The 11,501-nt window shown below is 40.9% G+C and overlaps 1 long non-coding RNA gene across 1 annotated transcript; it reads left to right on the forward strand.

The window, feature by feature from the left end:
• Window positions 1–129: 129 nt before the first annotated feature.
• Window positions 130–3,013, forward strand: LOC129861077 (uncharacterized). The gene is made up of 2 exons (XR_008760505.1): window positions 130–219; window positions 2,160–3,013. It is a non-coding gene; the product is annotated as an uncharacterized LOC129861077 (long non-coding RNA).
• The last annotated feature ends 8,488 nt before the right edge of the window (window positions 3,014–11,501 follow it).

Raw genomic sequence — 11,501 nt, forward strand, 5'->3', positions numbered from 1 at the left:
ATTGATCTCATCTATGATGTCTTGATGGCTGGTGTCGGCAGCTACATGCACATATTTTTTTTACAAATTGTTAGTACCAATGAGAGTAGAGCTACTGAATTCGGACATCATATGCACATGTCAATATATGGCATTGCGTTGGCAGCCATATTGGACTTTCTATCCATCCCTGGAACCAGGACCACATTCCTCACCAGCGCGGCAGTATCCTACTCGAAGGTATTCTTTCAAAGTGTATCTCAGAAACTGAGTGTTGAAAAATAATCATTATAAATAATATATGCTCCTCTTTTCTACTGTATGTATGTTATTCATAATTAATTAATTATGTGGTTGCTAGCTACATTCATAAAAACATTGAAATAAAAAAAAATCTACATATTTTCGCGGACCACCTGCAATACCTCTTGGGGTCCTCGGATCCCAGGTTGAATACCCTTGCTCTATAGTATTGGCTGGCTGAAACCAATCACAGTATATGAAGGCTGAAACTAGTAGACCCTGCTCCCGTTAGACCAGGTTGCGACACTGCACAGTCAGGTCCAAAATTATTGGCACCCTTGATAAAGATGTTTCAACGGCGTCATGAACTTTACCCAGCACAAGGACATTTTTGCCGCCTCCGTCAGGAGGCTGACTCTTGGCCGCAAGTGGGTCTTCCAGCAACAAAATAACCCCAAGCACACACCAAAATATCGAAGGGTATTGAAAACAGTGGTGCCTTGTTAGACAAAATATTTTTCTATAAGCAATTGTATTAATTTAAAATAATATAATTTCCCCATATTTTTGAGGATACAATGTAGCTCAGTATTTGTATAATTTAATTTACACAGTATTTTTTGCTCATCTTTATCAAGGGTGTTTTTTTGTTATTTCTGCGGCCCAAAATGCTTGATTTTGCGGCAGCTTTCTGAAATTCTGCGATACATTTTGCGATGTTTTTTTCCCACGTTAATTTCATATAAAGCAATAAATAAAGTAATATGTGCTCAGTTTTAGGACGGATTTAAGCATAATACATAATACAAAAACAATTAGAAACATCTGGTGCTCAATTCTGTTTATTTTCCTGAACAAACAGCTCTGTCATAATCCACTCACACATTCACTCACATACACCACTCCTCTCCATCAGGTTTGGGGCTTGCTATCAACACAAGATGCACCTCCCATTCCTACTCTCTCTCTCTCCCATTCTCTTAAAAAAACAAATAGATTAAAAGCTGATCAATCACTTTCAATTTGAGGATCGATATTTCTTTCTTAAAAGTTGTCTTCAAAATGTTTGAGATTGTGATTTTTTCTGAAAGGGTCGTAAGGGAGATAAAGAACAGAACACGTAAAAAATAGACTTGTGGTTGATTATTATTCAATTTCTAAAAAATCACAAAAGATTGTGCTTTCGTGATCCGTATTAAGTTTTACAGAGAGTTAAAACCGCAATGCTGACAAATTGCACTCAGTGCTTTGAGCAGCGCTCTCCATAGACAGACTGGGGAGAGCAGAATGCCGACCACCCTACTAACTAGCTCAGAGCATGTTGTATTATTCTGTAAGTAAATCCGAGACACCATTTAGTATGATATGTTATTAAGTTGGTATGGTATGTATTTTTTGTGAATGTCCATCACCCATTTCGTATGATATGTTACGAATTATAATTCGTATTATATGTTACGAACTTGCAAAACATACAATATGTTTCCGAATTTGCCAAATGTACAATATGTTATGAATTTGAAAAACGTATGTTATGTTCCGAATTTTAGCTAGTTAGATTAGGGTTAAGTTTAGGAGTTAGGTTCCTATGGTTAGGATTAGGGGAAGGGTTAGCTAAAATGGTTTAACATTAGGGTTAGGGTTAGCTAGAATGGTTAGGGTTAGCTAGCATGCTAAGGAGTTGCAAAGTAGCTCAATAGTAGTAAGTAGTTGAAAAGTTGCTAATTAGCTAAAATGTTAAAGTTGTCCTTAATGAGATTTGAACTCACAACCTTTGGGTTGCTAGAAGTTTGCGTTATATGCCCACCTATCTACCCCGACCAACCACCCTTCTTTTGTTTTGGCCATAAGTAACCATCTGTCTTATGTAACCATACCAAATGGAACATAATACTGATTGGATTGGCCCGGATTTACATTTACTATGTTACGTCTAGTCTATGAGACCAGGCTGGCTGTTGGGGTGGGGCAGCATGCATCACGTGTCTACAGGACCCTGTGGGCTGAACCCTTACTCAATGCTGTTGAAGCCCTATGTTCCTAGGAGCTAAAAGAAAAGTAAGTCATGTGTCACCACCAACCAATATATGACTTTACAAATCTCAATCTTATTGAAATTACAGCTTGAATACTCAATGTCTTTTTTTCCTTAATGGCCCCCATACACACTCAGATTGTAAAACTGATGAACAAAGCATTTGACACAACGGTTGTGTAAATATTTTGTGCCAAACAACTGTTGTGTTAAATGCATTTTACAACCTGGGCGTGTGTGTGGGAAATGTGTTTGTTTTTCAGGTTGAAGTTTCCCTCCATCCAGCCCTACTCAAGAGTAAAAGCGAGGAGAATGATATCAAATCTGGGGCTGGAGAAACGTTAGCGGTTTAGACCGTCGGGCCAGTAACTGAAAGGTTCTTGGTTTGAATCCCCAAGCCCACTAGGTGAAAAATCTGTCCTTGAGCCCTTGAGCAAGGCACTTAACCCTAATTTCTCCTGTAAGTCACTCTAGATAAGTGTCTGCTAAATTACTAAAATGTAAAATGTCAAGTGTGTGTGTATTTACAAGCGTATTATTCCAATATGATCCTTTGAACAAATCTGAAGTCTGATGTATCTTCTACATAAAAAAATGTATTTCATCAATAGGACCATGGAAAGGGTGGGTCCCCATAAACCATGTTATAAACTGATTGACCTCATAAACCATAAATACAAGTATGTGTGTGTGTGTGTGAACAGTTCAAATACTGTATGAAAAAATACCTGATTAAATAAAACCAATTTTACGAAACCCTTGACTAAGACTGTTGAATCCCTGATAGTTAAAATAGCATGAGAAAATATATTGTTCGTTCATAGATGATTGCTTTGTGAGGTTAAACCAACCTTTTGTTGGTGTCTCTATATTCTCAGAAAGGGGGACGGGGACATTGGCAAATTGAATAAATAAGGCCTGACAAAATACTAAATCTATATCCTGTTTACCAAGGACCTCCTCCAGTATTACTGTCATCGCCATAACTTCCGATGCAAGACTCCAAGCCGAACATACTGCAAGCCAAACATGTTGAAGAGCAGGTTTATTCATAGAGTCCACAGTCATTATGTGATTCCCTAATGGATTGCAGTGAACCTGACTGATATAGGAGACTTTCATCCAAAGGTGAATGACTTTAAACTGCATTTTCCTCGTGATGTATGGCATGTGTCTAATAAGTCAAGTTGGGAACCACTAGGTCAAATTCTCCAAACATGTTTAATCCATCATGTGACACCTGTCCTTAATCCCATCACATAAAGGCTGGGAAAACAATGAGCACAATATACTTTTGGTTGTAAACCAGAAATATGAATCCCTGTTGATCCATCCTGTTCTGATCTAATGAAATGGATTCAGGATCTTCTATGTATGTCATGGAGGACAGAAACATGCAGCTGTGCCCCTCACTGAAGACCACTACTGAATTGGGGGTAGGCCGGATATTGTGGTAGTACATACATTTTTCACAGGTTAGGGTTAGGCATTATATTCCATGTATATTCCGTGACTCTTCAATGCCAGTTTTCTCAACATCTTTGACCCCAAAGGTTGTTAATGAACTCTTTTTAAGCTCATGATTTTCATTATTTTGATAGAGGGCTGAAAGCCACAGCTTAATGGGTTTACAACTGAGAATATCTCACTAGATATGGCATCTTACACAGATCACAGGTTAGGCGTGAAATTCCATGTTAGTCTCTTCACTGCCACTTCCTCAACATCCTAGACCCCAAAGGTTATTAATTAACCCATTTGAAGCTCCAATGATTTGTACTATTTTGAGAGGGCTGAAAGCCACAACGGAGTGGGTTACAACTGACAATTTCTCACTAGATATGGCCTCTTACACAGATCACAGGTTAGGGTTAGGGTTATTCCATGTCAGACTCTTCAATTCCACTTATCTCCCCAAAGGTTGCCAGGTCAAGCTGTTTCTCGTACATACATTAAATTGGACATTTAAACAGAGTAATGGGAAAAATATGATGGTGCAAAAACACAAAAAAATGTGGTCTTAAGTGAATAACATAAAATCCCACTTTTGTATGTGCAATAGGTTATAAAAAGTATCAACAATTTAAAGTGACCTTGTGGTGAGAGCGAGAGATGTAATGATGAAGTGAGATGAGACGTTTGGATTATTATTTACATTCTTTAATTAAAGTTCTCTGTACGCATATAATGGCTTGAAAAAACAACCCCAATATAAATGAAGAAAAAGATCCAAAGGGGAATATTAGAAAAAGATCTAAAGGGGAATGTTAGAAAAAGACCCAAAGGGGAATGTTAGAAAAAGATCCAAAGGGGAATGTTAGAAAAAGATCCAAAGGGGAATGTTAGAAAAAGATCCAAAGGGGAATGTTAGAAAAAGATCCAAAGGGGAATGTTAGAAAAAGATCCAAAGGGGAATGTTAGAAAAAGATCCAAAGGGGAATGTTAGAAAAAGATCCAAAGGGGAATGTTAGAAAAAGATCCAAAGGGGGATGTTAGTTGGTTGTCTACACAGTGGAAAAAATCCACATTTGGTTTTGTATTCACACACATCTATTTCCTGCTCTTATGCAAGATGAACTCTTTACATCTTCAATGGTCTTAATAATAACTTAAATGGATTACGTTTTGATAAAAGCCAGGCTGAAACTCTCCCCCAAAAGAGTCTTTATCAACAGGATCATATTGCCCCTTTCAGGTTAGAATGTGGTTTAAACATCAAGGAGGCAAACTGTGGGTTAACTGAGACCTGCATGTAATGACCCTGCATGTAAATCCATCTCTCGTGAGGTATTAGCTACAATATCTGCTGTACAGAAACTATTTCACAATGGGTGGTACCACATACACATAATTCTGCAGTAGACTCTTCATGCTATAAAAACACCTGTTGCCAGTCAACATGCATGAGGACCTGTCTAATCTAATTTAGTCTGCCTGACCTCTGATCATGCAGGTAACATCAGTGGAACAATCCTCTATATGTTTTCAAGGGTGAAGGATAATGACGATTAAAAAAAAACATCTACAGAAATATAGACATTAAAAAAGCAGACAAAAAATTTTTCAAAGCATGAGTAAAAACACTGTCCAAGCTCTGTCCCACTCCCAAAATAATATCACCCAGGAATACACTGGGCACATATGACACCGCTCATTCAGCTCTCCTCTCCTTCTTTCCTCTCTTCATGTACCAAGGACATGAATTCTTTGCCATTCAGCCTCATCTAGCCTTGGTATAGAATAACTGATAACTAGCCTTAGGAAATCATTGGGGAAAGAAGTCACACTTCCACTTTGCACAAATCTTTATTTGGCTTGCTGTAATACAGAGATAAAGACTGTATTAAAGGCATACATTCAATCTAACAATGTCTTCATTGTGTCTTTTTTGAAAATGAAACCAGTCTTCCTTTATTCCCCATTTCAATATGGAAAGAGCAATACCAGGATGTCCGCCCCTCCAGCATCACTACTCTGGACGGTTCTGACTTAGAATATGTGAACAACTACAAATACCTAGGTGTCTGGTTAGACTGTAAACTCTCCTTTCAGACTCAAGACATCAAGCATCTCCAATCCAAAGTTAAATCTAGAATCGGCATCCTATTTCGCAACAAAGCATCCTTCACTCATGCTGCCAAACATACCCTCGTAAAACTGACCATCCTACCGATCCTCGACGATGTCATTTACAAAATAGCCTCCAACACTCTACTCAACAAATTGGATGCAGTCTATCACATTGCCATCCGTTTTGTCACCCAAGCCCCATATACTACCCACCACTGTGACCTGTACGCTCTCATTGGCTGGCCCTCGCTTCATACTCGTCGCCAAACCCACTGGCTCCAGGTCATCTACAAGTCTCTGCTAGGTAAAGCCCCGCCTTATCTCAGCTCACTGGTCACCATAGCAGCACCCACCCGTAGCACGCACTCCAGCAGGTATATTTCACTGGTCAATCCCAAAGCCAATTCTTCCTTTGGCCGCCTTTCTTTCCAGTTCTCTGCTGCCAATGACTGGAACGAACTGCAAAAATCACTGAAGCTGGAGACTCATATCTCCCTCGCCAGCTGTCAGAGCAGCTCACAGATCACTGCACCTGTACATAGCCCATCTGTAAATAGCCCATCCAACTACCTCATCCCTATACTGTATTTATTTATTTATCTAGGTCCTTTGCACCCCAGTGTCTGTACTTGCACATTCATCTTCTGCACATCTACCATTCCAGTGTTTAATTGCTATATTGTAATTACTTCGCCACCATGGCCTATTTATTGCCTTACCTCCTTTATCCTACCTTATTTGCACATACTGTATATAGACTTTTTCTACTGTATTATTGACTGTATGTTTGTTTATTCCATGTGCAACTCTGTGTTGTTGTATGTGTCGAACTGCTTTGCTTTATCTTGGCCAAGTCACAGTTGCAAATGAGAACTTGTTCTCAACTAGCCTACCTGGTTAAATAAAGGTTAAATAAATGAATAAAAATACTGTAGGCCTACTTTTGTTACTTTTCTGAGTCAATTCGGGTAACATTCAATGTCCTGCGTTTGTGTTAAGCATGATAGACAGCATTGTAAATAAAGAGATGTGCAGAAAGATAATCTGGCAGACAAATCGGAACGTTCTATCATAAAGTGAGAACCAGATCATCCCAATAATTGAATTTTTTTACTACATGTAAACAAACCACTAGCTTGGTCTCTTAAAACCTCTTAAAGGATTGGACCCTTTTTTTTAAAAAGTCCTCCGTAAACTACGACCCAGTGGGCAGAGCTAGGCATTTTGCACTGGGACACGTTTTTTCAAAGGTATAAATATACGGTATAAAGCCTCTCATTTTACACTGGGTCCACAGTAGTTCTGTGTAACGTAGTTAATATATTTAAGACCAGTGTATTGCAGTTAGTTTCGTCTTTGACTGAATAAGTAAAATATCTTTGAGTAGTAAACAGGGAAACGAGTCCCAGACCGTTTGCAATAGAACATACCAGACGGGGGCATCGTTAGGCTACCTCAATTATTGGGATCATCTGGTTCTCAAGAGACCAAGCTAGTGGTTTGTTTACATGTAGTAAAAACAAATGCTAGCGCTGACACCTTGTGGTACTAATGTTGAAATGCACATTAATTACACTGGGATTACTTTATTTCAAGCAGCCAGAATTTAGAAATAAAATAAATTGAACGTTAAAATATTCCTTTCTGCACACCCTCTTGATAGTGATATTTGCTAATGTTGATAAAACGTTTACTGGAGACAGGAGATCAAGTGGAGACATAGGACAAGGTGGATATTTTTATAATAAGGCCGTTTAATCACATGTAAAAATATCTTAGTAAAATCGTGCAGTACGGCTCCTTCTGTCTGATTCGTATGGAATCGTCGGAAAAGAGGCCACTCTCAACAGTTCATACAGATTATATAGGCAACAAGCAAAGTAGGTTGATCTTGTAGTCTGGCCTTCTGATTGGTCGATCTGGGTCGTGGGTAGTCCTGATCAGGCCTGGTGTCAACGTTCCATTGGTTCCTGAGATAGTTCTTTGTTTTGTGCTCCAACATTGAGTTGTGTGTGTCTGTGGTTGTCATGGGGGAGGGGAGTTGTGTGTGTCTGTGGTTGGTGTCTTAATGAGACCAGCATATGTCCAAGGGAAAATGGGGGTGTGTGTATTTTGTATAAAAGATGGCTTATGTTGAGAAGTTGTTATTACAAGTTTCCAGTATCTATTACAATTTCTTACACTAATAATGTCTATCTCCTGAGCATGTCATACTTAAGGCCTACCTTCATTACAGGGGTTGGGCTTGCACTAATCCAATGAACGGCATGTACAGTAGCTGTAGAAGTCTGGTATCCTTCAACATGGTTAGCCTCATTGTCTAATTAAGCAATAAGGCAAAAGGGTGTGTGTTATATGGCCAATATACCACGGCTAAGGGCTGTTCTTATGTACGACGTATCGCGGAGTGCCTGGACACAGCCCTTAGCCGTGGTATATTGGCCATATACCACAAACCCCCGAGGTGCCTTGTTGCTATTATAAACTGGTTACCAACGTAATTAGAGCAGTAAAAATAAATGTTTTGTCATACCCGTGGGGTATGGTCTGAAATACCACGTCTGTCAGCCAATCAGCATTCAGAGCTCGAACCACCCAGTTTATAATGAAAAATATAAACCCACTGATCTTGCCAGTATCAATCAGCCTTTTCATTTTTTATTAACCCATCCACCACCCCACCCCCCCTCTTCGGAGGACGTTAAATAGGGTGCCAACGGAGATGGCTGCATCGCGACTAGCTCTTAGAAAACTTTGCAGTATTTCGTTTTTTTATGTACTCTTTTTTACATTGTTAGTTCAGGAAACTTTTTGTGTCATTTCATACAGCCGGGAAGAACTATTGGATATTAGAGCGGTGGTAACTCACCAGAAATACCAGCATTACGGCCAGGAATACGACTTCCCTGGAGCAGATCCTTTGTTCCCTCTCCCCAGAGCAATTTAACATATTCCAGAGGCCGACCCAAAACATCGCTGGCGGAGGAGAGGCACTGGAGGCGGCCTGCTGGTTCGACTTAGGAGGCGCGCACACCACCCACCGCTTCCAGGTATATTCCTCGCTAATGTTCAGTCTTTGGATAACAAAAATGATGAGCTTAGAGCAAGGATTTCTTTCCAGAGAGACATCGGGGTCTGTAACATACTTTGTTAAACGGAAACATGGCTCTCTCGAGATTTTTTATTTATTTTTATTTATTTCACCTTTATTTAACCAGGTAGGCAAGTTGAGAACAAGTTCTCATTTACAATTGCGACCTGGCCACGATAAAGTAAAGCAGTTCGACACATACAACAACACAGAGTTACACATGGAGTAAAACAAACATACAGTCAATAAAACAGTAGAAAAATAAGTCGATATACAATGTGAGCAAATGAGGTGAGATAAGGGAGGTAAAGGCAAAAAAAAGGCCATGGTGGCGACGTAAATACAATATAGCAAGTAAAACATTGGAATGGTAGATTTGCAGTGGAAGAATGTGCAAAGTAGAAATATAAATAATAGGGTGCAAAGGAGCAAAATAAATAAATAAATACAGTAGGGGAAGAGGTAGTAGTTTGGGCTAAATTATAAATGGGCTATGTACAGGTGCAGTAATCTGTGAGCTGCTCTGACAGCTGGTGCTTAAAGCTAGTGAGGGAGATAAGTGTTTCCAGCTTCAGAGATTTTTCTAGTTCGTTCCAGTCATTGGCAGCAGAGAACTGGAGAGGCGAGGCAGAGAGGCGGCCAAAGGAGGAATTGGCTTTGGGGGTGACCAGAGAGATATACCCGCTGGAGCGCGTGCTACAGGTGGGTGCTGCTATGGTGACCAGCCAGCTGAGATAGGGGGGGACTGGAGCCAGTGGGTTTTGCAACGAGTATGAAGCGAGGGCCAGCCAATGAGAGCGTACAGGTCCCAGTGGTGGGTAGTATATGGGGCTTTGGTGACAAAACGGATGGCACTGTGATAGACTGCATCCAATTTGCTGAGTAGGGTATTGGAGGCTATTTTGTAAATGACATCGCCGAAGTCGAGGATCGGTAGGATGGTCAGTATGAGGGTATGTTTGGCAGCATGAGTGAAGGATGCTTTGTTGCGAAATAGGAAGCCAATTCTAGATTTAACTTTGGATTGGAGATGTTTGATGTGAGTCTGGAAGGAGAGTTTACAGTCTAACCAGACACCTAGGTATTTGTAGTTGTCCACATATTCTAAGTCAGAACCGTCCAGAGTAGTGATGCTGGACGGGCGGGCAGGTGCAGGCAGCGATCGGTTGAAGAGCATGCATTTAGTTTTACTTGTATTTAAGAGAAGTTGGAGGCCACGGAAGGAGAGTTGTATGGCATTGAAGCTCGTCTGGAGGGTTGTTAACACAGTGTCCAAAGAAGGGCCAGAAGTATACAGAATGGTGTCGTCTGCGTAGAGGTGGATCAAAGACTCACCAGTAGCAAGAGAGACATCATTGATGTATACAGAGAAGAGAGTTGGCCCAAGAATTGAACCTTGTGGCACCCCCATAGAGACTACCAGAGGCCCAGACAGGCCCTCCGATTTGACCCACTGAACTCTATCAGAGAAGTAGTTGGTGAACTAGGCGAGGCAATCATTTGAGAAACCAAGGCAATCAAGTCTGCCGATGAGGATGTGGTGATTGACAGAGTCGAAAGCCTTGGCCAGGTCAATGAATACGGCTGCACAGTATTGTTTCTTATCAATGACGGTTAAGATATCGTTTAGGACCTTGAGCGTGGCTGAGGTGCACCCATGACCAGCTCTGAAACCAGATTGCATAGCGGAGAAGGTGCGGTGGGATTCGAAATGGTCAGTAATCTGTTTGTTGACTTGGCTTTCGAAGACCTTAGAAAGGCAGGTTAGGATAGATATAGGTCTGTAGCAGTTTGGGTCAAGAGTGTCCCCTCCTTTGAAGAGGGGGGCGACTGCAGCTGCTTTCCAATCTTTGGGAATCTCAGACGACACGAAAGAGAGGTTGAACAGGTATTTAATATGGGTTGCAACAATTTCGGCAGAAAGGGTCCAAATTGTCTCGCCCGGCTGATTTGTAGGGGTCCAGATTTTGCAGCTCTTTCAGAACATCAGCTGACTGGATTTGGGAGAAGGAGAAATGGGGAAGGCTTGGACGAGTTGCTGTGGGGGGTGCAGTGCTGTAGACCGTGGTAGGGGTAGCCAGGTGGAAAGCATGGCCAGCTGTAGAAAAATGCTTATTGAAATTCTCGATTATAGTGGATTTATCGGTGGTGACAGAGTTTCCTATCCTCAGTGCAGTGCGCAGCTGGGAGGAGGTGTTCTTATTCTCCATGGACTTTACAGTGTCCCAAAACCTTTTTGAGTTTGTGTTGCAGGATGAAAGAACTAGCCTTGGCTTTTCTAACTGCCTGTGTATATTGGTTTCTAACTTCCCTGAATAGTTGCATATCACGGGGGCTGTTTGATGCTAATGCAGAACGCCACAGGATGTTTTTGTGTTGGTTAAGGGCAGTCATGTCTGGAGAGAACCACGGGCTATATGTTCCTGGTTCTACATTTCTTGAATGGGGCATGCTTATTTAAGATGGTGAGGAAGGCATTTTTTTTTTTTAAATAACCAGGCATCCTCTACTGACGGGATGAGGTCAATATCCTTCCAGGATACCCGGGCCAGGTCGATTAGAAAGACCTGCTCACTGAAGTGT

This window comes from Salvelinus fontinalis, chromosome 8 (genome assembly GCF_029448725.1).
Source record: "Salvelinus fontinalis isolate EN_2023a chromosome 8, ASM2944872v1, whole genome shotgun sequence".
NCBI lineage: Eukaryota > Metazoa > Chordata > Actinopteri > Salmoniformes > Salmonidae > Salvelinus > Salvelinus fontinalis.